The sequence below is a fragment of the Ammospiza nelsoni genome, chromosome 3 (genome assembly GCF_027579445.1).
Source record: "Ammospiza nelsoni isolate bAmmNel1 chromosome 3, bAmmNel1.pri, whole genome shotgun sequence".
NCBI lineage: Eukaryota > Metazoa > Chordata > Aves > Passeriformes > Passerellidae > Ammospiza > Ammospiza nelsoni.
In genome coordinates this window covers 83,014,321-83,035,505 of record NC_080635.1, presented here as the reverse complement: position 1 = coordinate 83,035,505, position 21,185 = coordinate 83,014,321, and positions in this window count along the sequence as shown.

Below are 21,185 nucleotides of genomic sequence, written 5' to 3'. Positions count from 1 at the left end.
ATTGTAACCTTTAGTGTACTGGATAGAAGAGAAGTGATTATTCTTCCCATTGGAAAGGTGGTGTCTGTCACCCTCAGAAGATGTTCAAGCTATGTTTTCATTGAGAGAATTCAAGGTTCAGAATAACAGAAGTCCATATTGTGTTTACATTTCCCCAGTAACTGCAGTTCTAGGCCAGGATCAGACATCTCAAGCACAGGTCATGGAGCAGAGACCTTTTTTCTCTGTGTCCTGCTTGCTGACTCCAGCTAACAAGGAGAAACTGTCCAAAGGAAGAACTGTGCAGAATTCAGTGGATTTAGTAGTATTGTAGTTGACCCAAAAACCACATTGTAGACAATTCAAACTGCATGCTCAGAATCAGCAAACTTCAATGACAACAATTTATCTCTCTGTAGAAAGTTAAGAGTACTAACCTCTCTCATGTGAAAAGAAATTCTTTTTGAAAGACACATAAAACAACAGTGATAAACACCACTGGAGAGACCCAATGGAATTAATAATTGTCTCTCCATAACAAGACTTGGCTAGCAAGCAATAAGTGAGACCTAAGAGCATATAACAGGAAAAGTTTTCAATAGCTATTTCACACACATACAGGACTGGGGATGCTCACAGACTAGGTAAAAAATGGCCATGCCTGTGTAAATAAACACCCTTATCAGGATGGACATATACACGGGAGCCAAGTTAAAACTGTACAGGCAACCTTAATTATGACCTTTCCTGACTTTGAAATTAAAAATGCAGAACTAGATTAAAAGAACATGATTAAGATTGCAATGTCATTTGGCAGTGGTGCCATGAAAAACAGGCATTATGATACAAAGTGAACTTGACCTTAGCAGAAAAGAGAATCATAAGACAACACCTTTGGTTCATTGTATTTTTTGTAATCATAAATCTAGATGAAGAAACAGCAAATACCAAAATTTAATAAAAAATAATGATAATAAAGAAATCACCTTGCAAAAACCAACAACATCTATACATCTTCTTTTTTGGTTAATTATTGATTTGAAATTATGTTTTCATTGCTTATCTATTCCACTTAGATGTAGTGTCTTCTGGTCTCCTAGTTAATCCAGGCTTGTGTCCTATATTATGTACCTATGTTTTTGGTGAAAGGCAGAGTAAACACAATAATTTTTTAAAACCTGAATGAAATAAAAATGTACTGTGTGATGCAGAAAATTTATTTTCCAAACCTTAAATTACTTTAATTACTCACTAGGTTCTACTGTTTATTCACTACAATATGGTCTTAGTATATGAAAACCCTATACATGTTAGAGAAAAGCTAAATCCCCCCATGCCATTCTTGCCCTGCAAGAGCTAGGAATGGATGGAAGTTTTATAAACATCCCTAGCCACCCCCAACTCAGCCATCAAGATCACCTGTGAAGGGTCATAACTACACTCTGTCATATTTAGGGCTATCTGAAACAATGGAAAGAAAGAATCTTCCAGTCTAGTTTTGGAAGAATCTGAAGGAGGACATGACCCTGAGCTGATGGCTTCAGGATCATACAGGCATGGCAAGAAGGTCTGAGCAGAAGCTGTCACTGAAAACAGCCTGCCAATAGAAAGCCAGAGACATTCCTCACATTGCAGCAACTGGAGCGTAGAAGAAAACATGGAGATTAACAAGGGAGTTTCTGAAAAGAGAAGAAAGCACAAGAGCAAAGGAGGGTCAGAAAATCAAGCTCAGATAGGAAACAGTGTGTATTCTTTGCAAAGAGGATTGCAAAGATAACTGTACATGAGATAAGCCTTAATGAGAACAGGCCAGGGCAATAGTATCATGGCATAATTTCAGACTTCTGTAAGAAAATGTCTGAATTTTCAATTCGTAACTATTTCCTTGTTCCAGCATGAATGGTATATGTAAATGAATTTTATGAAGGATTGAGAAAACTTATGGACTTCTAGATGGACAAGAGCTTATCTAGGAATGTATATAAAAATTAAGGGCATTTTTCTTATCTGGTGCAGTTGTCTGCTACTGCTGGGCCTATAAATAGATCTAGAGATTCATTTAAATTAGGTCAAAAGCTGGACTTTTAAAATATAATATTATTATATAGTATACTATCATCATAGCAAGAATCCATTCTGAGGAATTATCTGAAGCATACTGACATAATAAGAAATGTTTCCTAAGGATTCACTGATCAACAGGTATTTTCCTTAGTTTCTGCTGCTAGCATGTCCAGAGAAAAAGTGCAGGACATGTTCAGTATAGCTGTCAGGTAAGAGTCCAGTCAAACTAGAATTTGTCTCAAGATGATGTAATTATGTGCAAAACATGCTCTATGGCTGCTCCTGTATCCTCTGAGGAACAGGTTGAAAATATATCTCAAGCTGAATGGCTGACTTTGTAGGGGAATCTATTGTTCAAATTAATGAAACTTTGTATTTTGCTGTTTCCCCTCCTATGCAAATTAACCAGGAGTAGCTTAAAATTTTTATATTTTCATTTAAATCACAAATCACATGTCTGATTCTGAGCAAGTTCAAAAATTCCCTTACTGGGGATTTTTTTTCTGTTATCTGAATGGTTAAACCTAGTACGATAGTTTTACATTTGAAAGAACCCCCCCCTCCGCCAGACTATTTCCACAAATACTTACGTACATGTATTTGACCTTTACTGTTTCTATGAAAAATTCTGCCAGCAAAGCTGTGACAAAAGAATGTCCAAAGTAGATGGAGGGACACAAACATGTGTCCCCAAGTAAATATCTGAAAGCATTTTCATGCTGTTCACCCACATTGCCTTATTTGCAAGGGCAGGAGCCATTGTGTCAGCCACTTATGGTGATCAAAAATAATTTGTCACAGATGTCCTGGTAAATTTTGATACAATATGAAATCAGTCAAGCTTCAAACAGGTCTTGGTCACTGGTTTGTTCTTGGGGACACTACTCTAAGGCAGCCTTTATAGACCTGCAGTTTTTATTGGCTTAATATCTCACAAACTAAGTATTTCACCCAGTCTTTTACATCACCTAGCTATCCTTGCTCATTATCTACCTAGGTGTGTTAACCAGCATTTCTTATATGAAATAAAAACATGTTATTCTGACACTGTGGTTACTGTCTCCTAGCAACAGAACTTCTTCTTAATAAGGCACTTGGTTTTTTCAGGGGTCTATCATGAATACTTTAAATAGCCTTAGATTTTTGTATGGATTCCCTAACCTGATCAATTATTTTCTTTATAAGTTTGCTGGCCTATGAAAATGTTTTATAATTACCATAATGGCACAATAATGTGATCTCTTAAACACAAATCTCTTTTTAGTAATATTTCATTTCAACACTGCAGTTAAATTTAGTGAAAGAAAGTTATTTCTCACATTACCAGGGATTTCTGTTTGGCTAGTTCTATTCTCATGAGTACAGGTCCTCATAAGCATTTTTGTAAATTATTACAGTAGATCACAAATAAGCATACCCTAAAAAGAGAGGAGAGATTCATGTTGTACTAGTTCTTTTCAGATAAAAACAGTGATCTTTCTGCCTTTGATCAAGACACAGAAAGTGGATGTTTAAAGGTGAGTGACAGTAGAAAAGAAAGGAAAGCAAAAATCTGAGAAAATGATGGGAAAAGCCCAACTGAAATTACTTAGACTTGCAATTTGGATATCTGGTGAACTTAAAACAAAATGCTAAGGTAACAGAACACAATATAATTTGTATCTGATGGACTATTTCATTCTTGTAAACTTTTTTTGTTCTTGTCAATCTTATAAAATTATACCTTCTCAGGGTAATTGTTGAATTCATGCAGAAATAAGTGCAATGCAATTTTACTTCTAAAGACAAATCATTCATTTGCGAGAAATGAGTTTGGAAAAACATAATGAAGGTATTCATTACTTCAATAATTTTTAAAATTGGTCAAGGTGATCTAATGTTCATATTTTGGTGACAATGTAGACATCATTGCAATTGCCACCTGCCAAAGACTGGATACACATTTAAAGTTGTGTATTTCACTAATGTACCAAGTTGCAATGGCAGTTTGGTTTATCTTCTCAGGTGTATATCTTCTCATATGTCAATATGCAGAATGAGTCCTCTAAAGAGAGGAAAAAGCAGCCAGAGGACAGAACTGAGCTCCTGTCCAGCTCCAAATACACCAACCTACTACGAGGTCACAAAAGCCTGCTTGGAAGAGAAGGCTCCAGAGCAGCTGAACAGGCTGGACAGTTTTCTTCATTCCACTACTGAAAAAGGTGATAAAGAGGAGTTCCTCTGGCAGCAGCATCCTTTGATAGCCTCTGACACCTTACTAACCCATGTTCCTCTGATCCTGGAAGACCTCAGGATGTTGGGGGGGGATATCTGGAAAGCTATGTCATAAATGTCCCTTTTTCCTCAAGAACAAGGAATTTGCTAAATCTATAAGGCTAGCTGTGGGTGAGCTAAAATGTCACCAGGGACTTAGAGGGAGGGTTTGAGTGAGAAGTACTGAAAAGTCTGTTGTGATACAATTTCTTGCTTCAGTTGGTTCCATCTTTTTCAAATCTCGCCCTCCCAAGTCATCAACTTGACTGGGTAGCCCAAAAGGTTTTCCATTCAATGGAATAACTGGCACAAACACTGTGCTATCTAAGCTAGTCTCATAACAACATCACTCCACTGAACTTTTTGAAGAAGATTTTAAAAAATTGCTCAACAGTGTTAGTTTCCTAAGTAACAGGAGACACAAATTGAAGATATTCTTATGTAGAGGAAATAGTCCCAAAGTATTTGAAATATTACTGAAACCCAATGGAATGGATTGTAATATTAAGACAATGGAATTCAGGTTTACCAGGGACATGGTACATCACTGGGTCTACATCCACCTTTCAGTGATAATGTGGAATTATCACCTTTCAGCAATAATGTGGAATTTAAAAACCACAGCACACAAACCCAAACATGGGATACTGCAGGTCATCCACTCCTTTCAAGCAGCAACTATCACCAGAAAAACAGATAAAATCTTTCTAATGGCTGCCCGTGTTGTGGAGGATTGGACAAAAATATTTTTAATTGATTATCATTCTTGTAAACAGTTACACTTAGATTTTTTTAAAAAGCACACAATTTGTTTAGTGAGCATATGAAGCAGCAACAAACATAGTGCAATATGGAGTTCCATTGACAAAAGAGATAAAAACTGACTTTAAAAGTTAGTGGCTGGTTTGAAAAACAGTTATTATGTTGTGTTAATTTTCTTCAAGCAGCCTGTGGTACAGAAAATTAAAGAATACAGCAGGAACTTGTAAAAGGTAATGTTACAGTCATGACTATGATCATGATATTTAAATAACAATTATTGTTATTATTAATATTAAAATTGCTTTGAAAGGACTGATGAAAGCCACAAATATAGAAATAATGAGACAGTAAAGATAATGACAGTAGAATCTACTATTTGAAAGGATACAGGGCTTTCCAAAATGTTATTTATTAATAAATCTCTTTAAAAATGTGATTTGTACATTATTACAAAAACATAAAAATAAAAATTGGTTTCATTGTTAGAAGTCTATTAAAAAGTTTAAAATTAAAAATGGCAAGGTGGTGCTGATATGGCTCCTAAGATATCTAAATAGATAATTAAAAAATAGACTATCAAAAAGTATGATAAAAGATAAAACTATTTCAGTCAACAAGTTCCATGGTAACTAGGTCTTCCCAATTGAATCACTAACCTTTTCTAACAGATATGAGTTTAGTAATAATATTTCTGTTGATAAAACAATTAAATTTAAAAAAATAAAATTGCTTAGTACTACATGACATCTTGATTTTAAAATCTTGCTTTGTGAAAATGACAGTATACACAAGTACCAACATCTAACATGTACTGAGGGTCTCAAAAACTACTTTACCAGCACATCTGAAATGAAGGGACTGGCAAAACACCAAAGAACTGGACAACTAAACAGTGAGGTTTTTTGAAGATCTCTTTAAGTCTATGTCTCATTAAGATTTTTAATCAATGATTTGAGGATATTTTTGATGAATAAGAATAGAAATCTTTGGCAGTTAAGCACATTAGTTGACAGAGATTCGTGGAGTGGTAGGCAATGAGGGAGCTGCTTAGTGCTACAAACAGACTGAATCACTTCCTTAAGTGGACACAGTTCATGAAAATGCTTTAAATAGATCCCAACACACACACACAAATCCTCTCTAAAGAAACAACACAGGTTACAGTTCATGGGCAGGATTTTCTCAGTTCACTCCTTTAACTGAGGAGAAGACAGAAAAAATCTGGTTTTACAGGGTGAGGTTTTTTTAATTTTAAAAATCAAGCTGCTTGCAAGGAGAATTACATTTAGACAAACAAGGATGAAACTACCCTCAATGACTTAAGTCTGAAGGGAGAAGAAGAATAACTTAATAGTCCCTATTCAACAGTGCAGTCTCCTGAGATTCCCATTTTCCCTGAGTCTTGTGATATTCTGGATACCTTTTTTGGAGGGTGAGGGGGGGAAAGGAGGTAAATGGGCATTTTTGTCCTAAAACTTTGGTTACCTATTCCTGTTTTTTTGTCAGCCACAGAAGAGCCAGGAGATGCTCAGCTGAGAACACAACTCTGCAGAGACTTTCTGTTCAACAAGACGTGCTCCAACCAGCCAGTGCTGAGCCTGAGACAAGTTCAGAACATTTCAAGGTGACTGCACAGGAGCTCACCACCCCCAAAAGCACATTACAGCAAGGACAAAAAGCTCAGTTACAGAACCATACAACTGTTTTGGTTTGGAAGGGACATTAAAAACCATACAGGTCCAACCTCCTTGCCATGGGCAGGAATGCTCAATGTCAAAGGTAAAAAACCAAAACCCTGCAGTGCACTAGGCCCAGACACCTGAAGCACCAAGTGACTGGGAAACAATATACTTGGAATTTCATTTTACTGTACTGTCTAGTTAATTGCCAAGGCATAAAATAATCGTCTTGTGCATGCTGGCATCAGTACTGCTCTTACAAAAACATTTGCAAAACAGAGAAGTTTATGCTGAGAGATTGAAAACATGGCTTTCTATGTATTTTAAGGAGAAATTCACATTGTAAGTCAGTTTAGAAGGTGCCTAAACTGGGCAAACATAAAAGTAGTAGTATTAACTGCAATAGCATTTGGCAACTTCTTGTTGTAAGCTATCAACAGTTTGAAATCTTCAGATGAGTAAGAAATAGACAGAAAGCATACAACATAACTAAGTTCACAAATACAATTTTTGGAAGTCATGGCTACAGTGTGAGTCGATAGGGCTTAAACATCTAAGCAAGTGCCTGACCAGGCTCATTTATTTACTTTGCACAGCAACACCCAGGTGAGCTAACCCTGGTCCAAAAGTGTCGGTGCAGCACTTCTGCTAACAAACCTTCTGTGGCAGAGCTCGGTAGCTCAGGTGCAGAGCCCAGCTCCACCCCTCTTTCACTTCCATCCCTGGCACTATCTCAGACTTTCCCTGGGGTGTCTCTGCACTGCAGGACGTTATTGACTTGATCAAGAGGTGCTGTGACTTACACTGTTAAGCACTGGCTGTGAAGGAGATGTCATTCTATTCCCTAAACTAAAGCCTAGACCTGCTTTCCTGTCCTTTTGTGAGCATTGCAAGAAAAAGCAGAGCTGTGCCACACCCATGTAACTAACATAAGAACAACAGGCAGCAACTGACAGAACCAGAGGACACAGTCGCAGGCTGCGTCAAGGGAGATATAGGTTGGATATTAGGAAAAAGTTTCTTACAGAAAGGGTGATGAAGTACTGGAATGGCCTGCCCAGGGAGGTGGTGGAGTCATCATCCCTGGGTGTGTCTAAAAACAGACTGGATGTGGCACTCGGTGCCAGGGTTTAGTTGAGGTGTCAGGGCATGGGTTGGACTCCATGATCTTGAAGGTCTCTACCAACCTAGTCATTCTATGAATTCTGAATAAGCCACCGGGAAACAAAATATACACACTGATGGAAGCAGCCATCATTAGCTGCATCTGAAACATTCTTCCTTTTGGGTTAAAGACAATATCCAGTTCCATTCCTATGCTTAAGTATTTCTTTATTTGCCTCAAAAAAGCAAACAAAAAATACCCCAATGCTGCAGATGTGAGAAGGTGAAAGCAATGTGGAAAAATCCAGTAATTAGCTCATTAACAAGAACAAAATTTGTCAAATAAGTGTGTTATACCACAAATTTCTCTACTCTGGAGAGTAGAGAATCAGCACAGAAATACTCGGGTCCTTGAGTCATCAGAAGCTTCCTCCACCAAGAGCAGTGGGACCAAGGTTTAACTCAGAATATCTGTTAACCACATGGACAGAGTAAGATTTATCGCATCTTTCATTTCTCACTTTTTAAGACTTTGGGATTAGTTTTTGGGAAAGACACTCAATTTAGGGGACTGTTACTTAGCAACCATAATCTGTTTTAAAACAAACCTGTAGCCTGTGTTTTTTTTTCAGCAAGGAAATAATAGATCTCTGTCCTTATGTGCATTTTACCAAATAAATAGCTAAGGAAACACCTAGACTGAACATCAATGGAAGGCTGCAAGCAAGCTGCTGGTCAAAGAGGAATCCTTACATTGTTTGACCCTTTCCTCTTTTTTGCAGTCATGGCAAAGAAAGTCTCAGTTCTTAAAAAGAACACCAACAAATTTATTTGAAAAAATGTCCTCCAGACACTGACTGCTGGCTGATACAGAGCAGCCATACCCATGGATGTGGGCAAAATTATGCTTTTGAACAAAAAAATGGGAACAATAGATACCTGATGGGCTTTGTTCTCTGTAATAAAGATATAGAAGATAGCAAGAAAAGCCAGAGAATATGTAATACCTAACTCTCAAAATCAAATATCAGACCAGAACAACTTTCTTTCTCTACCCATCTATGACTCAAGCAGAGATCCCACAAAATTGCCAAGCATACTGGAACGAAGCTGGCTCCAGTTGTGTACTCTGAAAGATTTTGATCCTCCTAGTCATCATACACAACATCCTGAGCTACCCAAATGCTTAAAGAAAAGTACAAGGCAACAACATATGGCCTAAACAGACTGTTCATGTCTTCTCCTAAACAAGGCACAGCTTCACCTTAGACTGACCTTGCAATTACAGGCTATGGGGATCAGTTAGGCACTTGAAACAGCACAACAAATGGCAGAGACAGGGAAAGACTCAGAAATACTGAATGCAGAGAGCCCTCAATAGGTAAGCTGTGAATTCTGGTCGCAGTGTCTGAGACAATCCTGCTCCACTCAGACCACTTGGTACCAGAATCTTAAAATACAGCCTGGAAGCACAAGAATCCATTACACTAACCCTTCCTTTGCAGATGAAACAATGATAAAAGTTCCTCCAGAGATGAGATTTTAGCAATTTGAGGACATGATTCTGGAAAAAAAAACCCTCCCCAAAGTGATAAATTTAAGTAACTGCAAAGTAAGCAAAGTGGGTTAACATCCCAGCTTCCTCCAGCAGCAAGAACAGAATTTGAACAGTTTTTCCAGAGCAATTATTGAGTAGCGAAGGAAAAATTGCAATGCCACCTCAAATAACTCATGTCTATATGACTCAGTTCAGGAATATTAATAAAATCCACACATCCAGAGCCTGAACTGATTAGAGTTTAGGAGATACTGGATTCTGAGCAATAACCTCCCAAATTTACCATAACTATTCTGTACCTAGTGTCATTCATATGGGGCAAAAATAACTTGTCAACTCTTGACAAACCCCTAAATCTTAAAAATATGCTATTTTAAACTGTGAATTTGTTTTGGCTTTCTCAACTAGTCTTGAGCACAAAAACTTAGGGATTAGAATGTCCTTGTATCACTCCTAGAATAGAAAATGGAGTTGACGTATGATTTCTTTTAAAAGTACAAACATTAACATACATGTATCTGATGTGCAACAAAAATAAATATAATGATTATTTGCAAATATGCCAAAATCCAAATTGATCTTGTAATTTAGTGGAAAAAAATTATATACACTGACCAATCTACAGGACTACAATTAGCAACAAGTATGACAAGTAATTTGCATTTCTTGCCAGAAAACCAATACCCTTCTTTTACCCTCTCCAAATCAGAACTCGTTTTACATCAAGTGCTAGAGCTTAGGAAAGCTAAAATATGTTTTCTTCTGTCTTATCCTTGTGTTTCACTCTGAAGGGGTTATTTCTCCCAGGAACACAGTAACAGCTGCTGGCTCTTTCCTCCATGATTTCACATGACACATTTCTCACTGGAGCTCTCAGCAATTTATTCTTATTGCCTTACTGCTTTAAGGGTTTTTTCCAACAAGTTCAATGTTATATACATAAAAATTAGATATGAGGAATGAGGGAAAAATCCCTTTAATTCAACAGATTGCATGAAATGCCTCTGTGACTGAAGATGCTACAGCCATAGCTGAGTTTTGGGTGCAGGGAGAGCATTTATTTTATTTCATTTTTTTAACGGTGCAATATATGCTAGACAATGTTTATGTGGAGACCAGTGATTTTAAAACTGCCATTCGGATTCCCACCTCCATCAGGTCAAGAATCTTGGAGAACTGACCTCAGTGAGGCAGGAAAGAGGTCACCCCGTGGGGGAAGGAGAGCCCGTGAGAGAGATTGCTCCACAGCCGCACTGCCGTGGCACTGCTCGCTGCTGCTCACAGGGCATCAGCCTGGGTTTGCTCATATTAGTGTGGCTAAAAAAAGGGGATACTATCCAATCACTGACACAGCACCCCGATTTAACTTTCACAACTTTCTGACTGTAAAAATCCTCGTGTTCACATTTTTACATTCTAAAATTAACATGACATCAATTAGTTACTGCTTCAACTTTGAGGACTCTGAGCTGTCACAGCCAAAGACAAGAAAGGAACCCCCAGGAGGCCACTCAACCCTTACTTGTTTATTCAGAACGTGAACACTAAATCTCATTGATCTTCTGATCACTACAAATTTTTGGTAAGCTCTGCATTAAACCAGGCTGGTGTAAATTTGAGTTGACAGTATTTTCACTGAAAGAAATGCATGAACTCTGTGTTTGCCAAAGTGTGACCTACTGCACAAAGCGGTGTAGCACTGCAAGGAGTGAGATTTTTAATCCAGCTACCACTCTCGTGCAAATTATTTCAATCACAAAATTAACTTTGCTAAATAACATTTTTTCACACTAAACCTGCACTGTGACTTAAAAATTAAATAACCCAAAAGGATATCAGTGCAACATTCCCATCTTCAGATGCAGGATCACAAGACTCACCTGCATCAGACATTAATGCCCCTCCAGCCAGCCTCCTTGAGTGAAACCATCCTTTACAGACATTCTCACACTTGCATACCAGCAGGATAAAAATTTGAAAGAATAAATCCAGAAATTAAATGTGACTGTTCAGACCACAGAAGATACCTTTTTTGTTGATATGGACCAAGGGTGACATTCAATATGAGGCAAATTACATGGTTAAAATTATAAATAAGGAAAATTCCTTTGACAACTAAAGCTTTCATGGAAATGTGGGAACTGGCATACCATGTCTGAAAGGCAGGCATGTACCTAGGAAGAAACTGGGGACACCTAGAGGAGTTCCAATTGTAGAAATTTGCCATTTTTGTACATTATTTTCCTCTTACAACAGCTAATTGGAATGATGTGGTGTATCTACATACAAACATATTCCCTTGATTAGTTACATTTGTTACATTATCTTACAATCAAAATAGTTCATTTGAGTTTGAAAAGCCAGAATAAATCCCCTTGACAAGGAACCTCAAGATATATCTACAGATGAAGTGAAGAACTTTGGTTTGTAATTAAGGGATAGAGCCAGTATGTGCCTTTGGAGCTTGAAAGACTGGCACCACAGTCCCAAGCTATTTTAGGCACCTGTGTTACAAAGTAGAATTGGGAACCTCGCTCTGGGCACACCTCCCTCCCTCCTTGAAGGATGCCCTGAGCAGAGCCTACCAGTCATCCCAAATGACATCCAGTGGTACTTGTGCAAAGAGTTATTCATCTCTTTGGGCCACAAACAGAGCAGTCAGAAAACAGGGCATGACTCTGCAGGCACAGAGTAGGAGGCAAGGTCTTATCTTCTGGCTCCTGCTGCTTTGGGTTAGAATAAAAATCCACCTGCTTTAATAATCTATTTCCTGCTATGTTCAGTAGGCCATAATTAGAGGAGAATATAAGAAATGGGATGAGAATAAAGTTATCCCTCCTGTCATATAGTGTTGATCGCCCCAAGTTAGAAGGAAAAAGGCTTTCTAAGACAAAGTTTACAACCGTGACAACTTTTAATAGCCAAAGTACTCTTCATGAATTCTTCATGAATTCCATTATTTTGTCTCTCAGACCATAATATATGACCAAGTTTCACAATTTCATCAGTGCACAGTAACATTTTTCTAAATTTGGTTGCCTCTCAATTCTTCAAGTGTGAGTAGTGGTGAGTAACCATTTCCTCTCTTTCACAGTTTTTTTGGTAGGACCTTGTTGAGCACAGTAGCAGCTCCTTAACTCTTGATCATCTCTACTACCCTTTTCTAGTTTATATAACATCTCTTTTCAAGCACAGAGACCAAAGCTGAGTCCAGTATTCCAGATATGATACACTGAAGATTTATACAGTGAAATAAAAAGGTTTTTTGTTTTGCTCTTCATTCACAAATGAGTATTTCCTAACATTTGTCTTTTTAAGCTTCTGTCTTTTTGAACTTTTTCTGAGCAGTAAGTTCAGTTTTTGGGGTGAAGGGGAAGACCAAAATTCCCTTTTCTGTACTCTGTCCCACACCTTCCCCCACCTTCATGTTCAGAAAACAATGCTAGAACAAAAAGAAAAACCCAAAAGGTCAAATACTGTCTTCATCCTCAAATTCAAAAACTCACTACTGAAATAACAGCCCCCACAGGCAGGAAAAAAAGTAATTCTGGTAACTTCTCTGTATTGAACTAAGGAGTGATTTATAGTGATAGTCAGATATTACCTGATAGAGCACTTTTCTGTAGTAAAATGAAAACTCAACATTTAATTTTTCTGAGGAAAAAAACCCCAGAGTGACCCAGCAGCTACTCCATGGCTCATTCAGCAAAAGATCCAAGGACAAGATACAGATTCCATCACCTTTCCAGTGACATCAGATCTAAAAACTTGAGAAAAATACCCAGTTTAAATACTTCCCAAACTGATTTAGAAACAATAGTTTTTAAAAAACCCCCCTCCTCACTGAAATTTTGCACATCAGTCTTGGTATTTTGGTTCAAGGACAAGTTTTTAGAAACACCAAGATTACATCAGGCAGCTTGACTGATTCCTTTATGATGCTAAAGGGGAAAGTCAAGCCCCAACTAGGCTCGCACATCTACAGTCAGGAAGCCATTTGGAGCACAACATCAACAACTTTATTGACTCATTCTGGACAATGCTGCATATAAATATATTCTCCCTTACAGGTCAGTAGATGGCACTCTCTATATTTACTATCTTTGTTTTTGCACACTTGTCAAAGAAATGCTGCTCCTCCTTAACTGCAGCAGTAGATCACAGGTCCTTAGACAGCTTCCCTTGGAAGGGAGCTCTGTGCTTTACCTACTCCTTAGTGCAGATTTCAGTTTTCCCATGGCAAACAATCTTGTCAAGTTTGTTGATTAGGACCTGTAAACCCATGGAAACATGTATTGCACACGTTGCCTGTACTTTATGGAGTTAATGGACAATCCACTCTCCCATATACAGTGTAAAGGGGTTAAATATTGGCCCTTTCTACAAAAGCGAAAAACGGTTCAGCATTAACAAAGCATCTGCATATGACACCAGAATGAGGGCTATGTTAAAACAGAGCCCTCTTCATTTACCTGGTTGGGTCACTATCCATTTAGAGTCATACTGACTTCATTTAATTGTTTGTCTTTCATATTTGTAAAGCCAGCAGAGCCACGGGAAGGCACACCTAATGCCTTTTCTGTGCCCTTCATGTACCTAACGATCCTACAAACTGAAACCACTAGATAAAGTTTTATTTACGAAAAGAATAATAAACCAGTTGGAAGCAAAAGCTAACAGTTCCACAAGACACACTACAATCCCAAAATAGTCCAGAAGAGAAAGTGAATCTAGGGCTGGCTGCTCCCGAGGGCACCTGGGAAAGGCAGGCAGGTCTGGAGTCTCTGTGCATCAGCTCCCTGCGGTGCAGAGCACTGCTCTCATCTGGTCAGGACTGCAAAGCATCACACCACTGAAGGAGTCTCACATGGGGGCTCTTGGTTCCCACAAAAGCCCACTTCACACGGCAAGCTAAAAGTCATGAATACTGAGCAAGTCTAAACCCTTGTTTATCCTCACAGATCAGATAGGATCAGAAACAAAGACGAGAAAAAATACACTCTTTTTTTGTTGTGCACTGTTATAGCAAGCGCCACCCCATCAACCCAATGGTATGAACACATAACACCAACACAGTCCTTTAATACTTCCTTTTTTGAAAATGTTTCTAAAATATAATATATTAAATTTGATAAATACAATTACTACCAGCATTTAATTGATTCTTGATTACAATCAATTATATTTCTGAAACAATCAAGCAACCTACAATTAAAAGTAATTTGTTCATTAGCATGCCCCTACTAGACAATTACACAAATGCATTATTTATGTAATTAGATACAAATACAGTTCATTCTTCCACCTTTTATTCTATTGTTGCAAAGCTACACATGTAGAGTCTTGCTTTATAACTCTCCTTGCTTTCTATTGACATGAAGATTGTGCATATTTTATTTACCCAATTTCAACTTAGAAATCAAAACCTGAAAAAGACTCAGTCCCTACAAAAACTATGATTAAAACATTTATTTGCCATATGGGTGACAAGTAAAGGTACCAAAATATTTTCTAGGGGAAAACTTCCTATTGAGTTGAAAAAGGCAGCTGTAAATTTTTAGAGGTTTCAAAAATGGAAATTATAATTTCTATGTGCTAAGACTCTTATATGAGAATTTGAGGGTGAGCATGAAAGAGGAGTGAGTAAAAAATTACTGTGATTAGAGCTGTTTTCAAGACCAAAACCAACTAACAGCACATACTTGCTCTATTATGGCATAAAAACCAGTTCAGAATTTGACAGTCATAACCAGGAATTGAGGATCTTATTTTCAGATGCTCTAGTTCTCTACATATTTTACAATTGCAGTTAAGGCAGGCTATGATTGTCCAAGCTTGCTAAGAAATGTAATAAAATCCACAAACCAAACTTCATACCAAAATAGTGTAATAATGTAATAAAATCCACACCAAAACACCACAGCCCCATGTGGTCAGACCTAGGCAGAAAGCACAGATTTGTGAGAACTGGAAGGGGCACCTCTCCCTGAGAAACAGAGGAAAAGAGAAAGGTACACTGGAAGCTCACCGAGCAAGGCACGGTGGCCTGTCTGCTAACTGTCAACAGTACTGCAATAATTCCAGAAAGAAAAGAAATGCAAAGACCTTTCCCCTGTAGAAGACTTAATAAAATAGTCTGCCAGACCCAATGCCATGGGGGTCTGAAGCAATGGCCATTAAGACCTCCCTTCTATACCTCATGTAGGGTGACTGCCACAGAATTTAAATGCCCTGATTCCTGAAACAGTGGCCAAATGAAAAACCCAAACAACAAAGTTTCTATGCTTAAGCTGCAGCAACCCTCATTTTTCAACAGTGTTACACTTTACATTCACTTGCTTCATACAAATGGTTTTAATATTTATCATTACAATGATTATTAATAATTGCTTGTCATATACACATTGGCATTAAAGGAAAAAAAAATATTAGAAGAGTGAGTTAGGATCTAACTGTTGCTGGTTTCACTTTTCTTTATGAAAGCTAAAGCTCCCAGGGTTAATGGAGAAAAAGTTTTTTTTTTGGAAAGCTCCCAGGCAAACTCCTCTGATCTTCCATAGCTCTGGTGCATTCTTCAAGAGAGGAACTCACTGAGCTTCAACTCTGATTTGCTGACAAATGACAGAACATAGAGATAAGATATTCAATAATTGCTCATGCTTGCACTCTTTAAAAGTTAGAAACTGGGAATGGCAGGGAATGGCAGGAAATAAGTGATTGTTGCTCCATCCATAAGAGACAGTTGAAGATGTAGCACCCTTGTGGTTACCTCAGATGCCATCACAAATGATCCTTCCTAATTTTAAGGCACGCTAAATCTTCACTCATTCCTTCAAGCCTGGATGAATTACCTAGAACCATTACCTAGGTTTTCTGCGTGTTTCTTGTTTTGTTACACAGGCCAGTAAACCACAGTCAGAAGCAGACACTTGAAGAAAAAAATGCAGCAGAACACAAGATAAAGAGAATAAATCAATGAGATAAATAAGCATCATAGTTATTCAGCAGCCTTGGTGCTGAAAGCTATGCCCTTACTTAGTCTGACAGTCAACCATGAAAAGTACCATGGCAAAGAGAATCCCACCAGCTGTATTTTTTTAATAACAATAACAGATGTCCTCTCAGATCCTATGAAGTGGATAAGCTACTTGAAAACAAATCTTGAAATGAAAAAGAACGGGCCAGCTACAAGCAGCAGTATCTGTCCATATATTACACCTCTGTCAGGGACTACAACTCCAAAACAATTGAGGTCAGAAAGGCAATCAAGAAAACCCTCAGGCACAACAGCAACTTTCATGGAGAATCAGCTGGCTATGTTATAAAGCAATCACTGACCAACTACAAAAACCCCAAGCAAATATATTTAAATGATCATACATTCATCCTTGAGCCTTCTGCACTGTATTTGCCTGAAATAGACAGATGTTATATCATATGTTTATATGTGTCCAGCTTTTTTGATTGATTGATTTCTCTCCACACTCTTTAAAAGTTAAAAGCTTGCCTCATGCTTATTTCTCTATGGTTTCTCCATGGTTCGTAAAGCAAAGGAAGAAAACCATCTACCTCACTGCAACCTTGATTTAATTCTGATGTTCAGACCGAGTAGGAATTTCTAAGCCTCACTGTGGTTCAGTAACACAGCTCCAATGAAATCAAAATACACTAGTCTAGCCTGAAGTCCAATGTTATTCCTCATTGCATCTGGCCTCACTTATAAAACACTTCAAACTTCATCTGCAAAGAAGCACGACTGCCTTCAAAGTCATTAAGTCTTAAAAATCAGAGGAAAGTTCTTCCAAGCGTGTTTATTTGATCCAAAACATTAACATGCTGACAGCTGTTGAGCTGCTTCATTTAGCTGTCACAACAGACCATGGAGCACCACAGTGAAATGGACACTTCTGTGTCTGACATCTGCCACTCTTCCATTAACTGCTGCTTCACCACAAACATTTCACCCAATAATTGATTTGGTGAGGTGCATGCAACAGAGTGGGGTTTTTTTATGCATTAAAACATCTGGGGTTTTGCACTGAAAGGTTTTGCTGAAAGTAATAAAGTCCAAATAGAAGATTTTTAAACTGCCAGGTTTTGGCTATGACATGAGAAGGATTCCCACAGAGAGGTAACATGCCTCATCTAGTTAGGAAAGCATACCTTCTGTAACAGAAGTTTAAAAGCTTTGCTAAAAATATTAACATTGTAAGCTTTAATAGAAATGAAAAGTCTTGGGAAAGCTTCATCTTTTCAGGACTGTTCTTAAATCCAAAGTATCTGCAACTCAGTGGGAAACGTAAGTCATATGAAAGCAATTTATAATGTTCCACAGCAGAGGCAGAATAGAGTAGCCTTAATATCCAGGGGAAAAAAAAATCATCACAGTAGACAGCTTTCCAAAATTTAATCCTAGGAAACACAAAGTTCTCAGGGCTCTTAGAAGGGTCTGTAGTGCTTGAGAATCCACAATTCTCAAAAACAGAATGAAAGTCAGGAATTCTCCTACTATCGAAGAAACCAAGTATCTGGGTTTGGAACTGACTGAGGTTAGTACAAAAAGCCTCCTTGAACCAAATTTGCCAAAATTGCAAGGTAAGCCATGGAATGCCACTGACATATCCACAAGTTATACCTGTAAACCATAAGACTGCATAGCAAGAAACAGCCTTTGACTTTCACCCAGAGATGACAAAAGAATGATTTTGTGTAGTTTCTCAGCTTTGTAGAAAGCATATTTGCATCCCAGATGCAACATCGGCTGAAGGAACACATTCAATATATAAGTTCTCTGTTATTCACCATCTGTCTTAGGCAATGGACAAATATGAAGTATCACTTTTGGCTTTATCCAAATGTCTGCCATTGATCTCCAAAATAACAACCTTATTTGGAAGCAAATTAAATAGAGAAAACTTGCACTCTGCACATTTATACATTTTACAGAACTGTCTAAATCCAAAATAAAATTAAAACAATGAAAAGCATTCTTTCACAAGAAAGTAAAACATACTTAGCTGGCAGTGTCTTTGGATGGCATCCCTCAAACACTGCTCTATGATACCCCAAGACTATAGCACCTGATTAAGCTACTGGAATCATATCCTTAGGGAGTTTGCAATCAGCTCAGAGGGTAATTCCAAAATGGGAACTCTTAAGAAGCTGATTTACTGTGGATGGGAAGAAAAAAGGATGAGACAATAATGAAGTTTGGGGTTGCTGACTTGTACATCCCACACATTACAACTTTACTGTCTCATTTTAGAGATGTTCTACATACCTCTGGACCTAAACAAATCTCATCTACCTTTAAAGTCAGATCTGCTCTGGGCAGGTTAAGCTAGATATTCTCTTGAGCTTCCTTCAGGGGAGTTTACAATAACAGGTACCAAAGACTGAGGCCTCCAAACAGGAAAATAGTTTTATTTACAATACTTAAGTCTTACCAAAGCGCTGCTTTGATCTAGAGTCAGGTGCCATTTAAAATAATTTATGAGAAATAGGCATAGCAATACTGGGAGCAATGCATACAGGCAGGTGGGACTATTCCTTGCTTACTAATGGCTTCCCATTACAGTAAGAATATTTTCATCCCTTTTTCGTGGGCTGAGATCATTGCCTAAATTTCCTCTATGAATAAGTACTTTCACAGGACAATCCATCAACAATCCATCCTGAGATAAGTGGGTGGGATGACTTGCTCTGACCAGCTGGCCCTTCCTCTCCAATGACTACAGAAGGAAGGGAAGCCTACTTCAGCCCAGAAGTCTGGCTTCTAAACAGGCCAAACTCCATGACAGAAATCCCATGAGTCCCTCACTGGCCAGGGCGGAACCAGTAGCTACTCACTGGAATAAGGGTCTCCATCCCTCTCCTTTACACAGCTCTGAAAGTGGCAGAGAAACATAAGCCCCACCCAAGAGCTGTAACTAGTCATTATTTAGAGGTAGAAAGAAGAAACATGGCTGCTGTGGGTTTAACTTGTGAAGTGTTAACTTTGAGTACATTACAAAGCCAAATTTTTCAGAGTTACAACATGCATGTCTTTCTTATCTGCTCTGAAAATAATTTTCAGGGTTAAATTCACCAAATGGACTAATAGAGGCAACTCCAGGTGCACCTTTAATATCTCCTTAGACAATTAGTTCTTGTTTTACTTAATTTCAGTTTTCCTCAAAAGAATTACATCAGAGATATGCTGAGAGGTGCATTATGTTTATCAATTGTATTACCACTGAACTGTTTTATCTTAACAATTTAATAGAAAACTGAATTACAGATGCGTAGAATGGACTTTGAAAATGTTCCTAAGCAAATTATAGGTTGAAGTTTCAGGAAAGAAACAAATTAATTAGTATTGTTTCTTAATTTACTTTTGTGCTTTTAAAAAAACAACAAAGGTAGTGTAGGTGTTGCAGAAATCTCTGCATCTACCAACATAAATGAAGACCCTCTTATTTTGGTGGTGTTACATAATCTGCTTTACTACAGTCATGCTACATGGGTTACTGTCACACAGGGACAGATCTAGCCCCAAGATAAAAGCAGTATGCCAGGCTGCCTGATGCTAAAAGGACATTTTTCCTTTCTTAGCCCCTCCCTGCCCACAATTCCCCAAAGACTCATTTAAATGAAAAAACCCACTATTTCAAGTGCATTCATGAAAACTATTCAAAAGTCATCACTGAAATAATTTGAGGTTTATACTGGCGAAAACTATTCAAAAGTCATCACTGAAATAATTTGAGGTTTATACTGGCACACATCAGAGTAAAACTGCTCCAGTGTTTTTCAATGATCAGCAGAGCTGGAGTTCTGCATTCACACATTTTAAAGGATCTTCTTAGAGTGGAGATTTCATCAGCTGCACAGCTCTGCAAGTTGGCATAAGTTCTTGTTACACTGCCACGGGCTAAATTCAAAACCCTAGCTTAGCACTGATGGCAAACTACAATTAGTACTGTTACTACACTGAAAAAAAAAAAAAAGAAATCCATCATTTTCATGGCCACATAAAATTTTACCAGAAAAATGTTCAACTTTTCTGACTTCTGTTCACCTCTGTTAATTTCCTTTCAATTTCATATGAACTGCTATATTTTATAAAAGAAAAAGAACAGCCAGAAAACCAAACTTGTGTAAAATTTTACATTGGGACAAAAGTTATAATTTCTGATTCCTCTACACATTCATGGAAATATCAAACAAAATATACAGACTGTCATTCCAGACAAAAAAAAATAATGTTCATCTAACTAAATATTTTGTTCTGGACATGACCTAGCATCAGTCATTCAGAGAATAATAGATGAAATCTATACATTACAAATACATATTTTAGTTGTTTGTGTCGGGACGTAAGAAAAAGAATTTATCCAGTGCATATGTTCCAGTATCCCTACAAAAAAGTAGCATAATTCTGACCCATTTCAATATCCTCCTGCAACAAGTTACATTGCTAAAATAAATATATTACAATAAATTAAATCACAGCAGTTGAATATTCTATCTTATTTTTCTAAATTTGTGTGCTGGTTTGACCAGGAAGAAGTGGGAATTCTGGGATGCTGTGGTCAAACCAATGGGTGCTCAGATTTTGATATTGGCACCTGATGTGGCCCGTGGGGTTCAGACACACCTCTGAGAACACACAGGGGTTAAAAACCAGACCTGCAGCGCTCAGAGGCTCTCTTTGGGACTTCTGCCGGGAAAGGCTTCGGATCTCTCCCCCTGTCCCAGCTGCTGGCTGTGTGGGGGGAGGAGAAAAGCCACGCGGCCATGAGGTA